Below are 4254 nucleotides of genomic sequence, written 5' to 3'. Positions count from 1 at the left end.
ACGTTCATACCAAGTTCAATCGTCCGGACGTCAGCCTTCATGGTCCGGACGATCAAGCTTCATATATGGAAATTGCGTGCACCAGTTCAACCGTCCGGACGTACCTTCAAGGTCCGGACGCTCCAAAGCCTTATTATGGTAATTACGTGCCATCGAAGTGTAACCACCCGGACGCTAGGGCAATACCGTCCAGACGCGGCCTTGTTATGGAAGCTTTCAGCGCTATCTTGGAGAGGCGGTTGCAGTTTACTGTCCGGACACCTTCCGGTATTTTGGTCATAACTTTTTACTCAAATATCGGATTGGGACGAAATTGGCGTCGTTGGAAAGCTTAGAAAAAATCATGTAATTTGAGCATCAGGACGGATCCTACAAGCATCCGGACTGCCTCTGAGTACTCGATCAGTTTCTGATTTCTTTCCAAGTTCCAAGAAAGGGAAGATCAATCAACCGTCCAGACGATGTGATATCCCGTCCGGACGCGTGTCTCCTTAAGGCAAGAATCGCAATTCAAATATGACCGTCCGAACGTCTGACAGCTGTGGTCCGGACGCGCGTGCATCAAAGAAGGAAATTGCCGATTCGACTTCAATTGTCCGAACGATTGCCTATCATGGTCCGGACGCGCGCATTACCGATATGGAAATTGCGTGTTGAAGAATAGCCGTCTGGACGCTCATTCCCCATGGTCTGGACGCTCTAGAGCCTTATAAGGAAATTACTTGCAGCGGACATGCGACCATCTGGACGATGTGCCATCCTGTCCGGACGATGTCCTTAAACAGGAAAGATTTCTTCGCATAAATTTCGGAAAATCTGTTCGCACAGGACGTCCCATGTCAACCGTCCAGACGGTGCCTAAGTATATTTTGCTTGACTCTCATTTGAGCCCCCAGCCTATAAATAGAGGCCCTTGGGCACTAAGAACTGCAAGAATTCGGTGGTGAATTCTCTACAGCTTAGAGACGTGATATTTCCTCTAAAGCCTTGCCAAGTGTGCTGTGCCGTAAACCGAAGTCTATCTTAGAGGTCGGCTTTAAGGTAAGGAGTTCCATTGAAGACCCCTTCAGGTAGGAGAATCTGGTTGGGAAGCCTTCGTGTTGGGTTACACGTCAGAGATCAAGGTAAGACCACTGCATCGGTACATGTGAGTGTTACTGTCTTGTATCTAGCTATGTCTTCTGAATAGTGGAATTCCTGGGTTTGGCTGCCCCGGAGTGGTTTTTCTCTTAACTGAGTTTCCACTTCGTCAACAAAAATCTGTTTGTCATTTACTTTCCGCTGTGCTTTAATTTTTGTTGACACTTTGCATTGCATCTTTTATATTGTCGTATCTTATTCATGCCTTGCATTCTGTTTGAGGAACCATTTATTCTATCCCCATATTTTCTCTTGTTGTCTTGAGAAATAGTTAAAAGCACGTCAGGTGGCTGCTTTTCTGTCTTGGTATTTCTAAACCCTGAGGACAAGTTTGATTTTACCTTACATGCTGGGACTAGATGTTATTTCCTTTCCCATAACTCATAAGCATGTCCTTGTTGTTTTTCTATTTTATTGTTTTCAACAAAAAAAGGGGGGGTTGGGGGGGGGGGGGGGGAGAAAGATGCAGATATTTATTCTTGTTTTTAGCTTTTCAGATATCTTATGTATTTTTACCTGATGTCTCAGTTCTTAGTGCATTACTTTTTTTGCTTTTATATAACTTAGAGTTCTTGTTTGATATCTGTTAAGTTTTCCTATTACATCTTAATGATTGATAGTTGCTTTTCTCATGAGATAAAAAATTGTGCACTATCGTACATTTTTTCTATCTAACTTTTAGCTTCTGAAAATTCTAATGAGAGAGATTTTTTTGCTAAGATGGTCAGATTGACCAAGTTGCTAGTTGAACCTAGAACCCATAAATTCTGGCATTCTTTCTAGGTTGCAGCACCAAGTGATAAAAGACAGTCTAAATGAATAAATTTGGATAAATAAAAAGATCCGTTGCTTATGCTGAATCTGTTCATAATCTTGTCCCTAAAGAAACAGTCAGTGACCAGTTCATTACAGAAATAGACGGTTACTAAAGGACATAGAAAAAGAAAAGTGCTGCAGCTTAGGGGGAGTGTATCAGATGAGGGTGACTAGGCCCTAGTAAAATAAGGTCTGAATTTTAATTGATCTAACACTGATTTTCTCTCTTATTTAGAAAATCTAGTTGCTTTAAGTCATATCAGTGAACTTCATACCTTATTGAGAAAGCTTTCACGCACACACGCATTGCATGAGTTAAGTTTACTATTGAAAAATTTCTATCTGCAGGGAAATTTTTGTGCTTTTTTTCTTTTAACTCTCAATTATATCTTGGTATATTTTTGAAATGCTATTTGACTGCTTTATCAGTTATTTATACATGCATGTTCTGAAGCTAACATTAGGGAAATTATTTTTCTGCATATTTCCCTATGTTCTTCAGCTTCTAGTGTGAAGCGTCCGGACGAACATGTTCTTGCATTCGGACGAGTATGTACCACGTCCGGACACGAGCTTTTTGCTTTCTCTGCCAAAACACACACACACTACTTTTTGTCTGTTCTATCATGTTGTGTGTTTTTCTCGCGGATTTCTCCCGAGATTTTGGCATTCTCTGGACATTTCTTCTCATTCCATGGTATTTGATGTGTCTTCCTTTGTTCTTTTAGAATATTGGAATATTTGTTGATTGGAATACTCTCTTGAGATATTGTGCATGAAAATCCTTCTTTTTCTGTGTGTTGGGTGGATATTGTTATATCCATGCTATTTGGATTGGAATACTCTCTTGAGATATTTGCTTTTGTAATTCATGCGCATCCAAATTGCAACTTGTCATAATACCACATTCTTTTTGGAACTAATAGGAACTAATATTTCCTTGTGGTGTTATTTTTGGATGGATTTCTGTTAAATCCTTTGGAAAACAAGACTATTGTTGAAGTTATTTGTTCAAAATTTCCAAGGGTCTCAGGATTTGAGAAGTGCTTTTTTCCCCAGCTCATGCATAGCCTTCCGTAGCATCTCCCTCAAATCTGCATCAGTTAGAGGTTAAGTGGTGAATCTCCTCATTTTATCTTGCAGACCAGTTGCTTAGAGGATGTCAATCTGCGGATAACCAGTTTCAGGCTTTGCAAAATCAAGCGACTAAAGTTTTTCTTTCAGTCTATGGTTCCCGGCTTCCAGAGCTAGAAGTCGAAGTAGCACAAATCCAGCATTTTGAATGGATTTCTCTCCGTTCCTCGCTTTCAGTGCATCAGCAGGATTTGGTACTTGGAGGATTTTTGTTCCTCTCTTTTGGGCCACTTACAGACTCTTCTCTTTTTTCCTTTTGTTTTGGATTTTAGAATGTTTGTGTCAGTGGATTCTATATACTCTGTTTACCCTTGTCTTATTGAGACATCAAGGGGGAGTATTTTAATACTGTGGTCTTTCTATACTCTGTTTACCCTTTGTCCCTTTGAGACAAAAAGGGGGAGTATATGTTAGTTTTTGGACCGGGAATGTATTTTTAACCGGTCTAGTGATTTTTGTCCCAGAATGGCCAAAGGGGAAATTTGTTAGTATTTTAATTGGCTACATTCTATTGACAAAATCACTATTATGTAATGTTGCTGCTTTCACAGGGATGCCATATATTTCAGAGTCTTCAGATATTCAGAGTTTATTTCTCTGATGTGGAAAGAGCCGTATTTTGACAAGTTACAAGTGTCACAACCTTCATGAAGGTTATTTCAGTGTTTAAGGGAGATTCTGTGCAGATTTAAACTCAGAGAAGTCGGATCCCAAGTAATCGTTCGGATGATGTGGTGTTCCTGTCCGGACGCTCATCAGTTAGTAACATTCGTCTGGACAATGAGAACTTTCCGTCTGGACACCCATCAGTGTCTAGAAACTTTGAATTGTTCAAGATTGCATCCGTCCGGATGCTATTAAGAGTTCGAGAAGAATCCAGTGTTCAAATTCATCCGTCCGGACGACGTGGCAATACCGTCCGGATGCCATTCAGTGTTCGAGTAGAAATTGGATTTCATGTCCAGACACGGATAGGGAAACAACAACCGTCCGGACGGAAGGGCAACATCGTCCGAACGCATTTCAGGCTTCCAGGAAGATTTTTGCGCACATCTCAGTGTTTTTATCATAACTCTCTGCTCGAGTATCGGATTGAGACGAAATTGGTGTCATTGGAAAGCTAAGAAAAAAATATACAACTTGAACATCCGAACGGCCTCCAGA

This window comes from Alnus glutinosa, chromosome 5 (assembly GCF_958979055.1).
Source record: "Alnus glutinosa chromosome 5, dhAlnGlut1.1, whole genome shotgun sequence".
NCBI lineage: Eukaryota > Viridiplantae > Streptophyta > Magnoliopsida > Fagales > Betulaceae > Alnus > Alnus glutinosa.
This window is presented reverse-complemented; position numbering follows the sequence as displayed.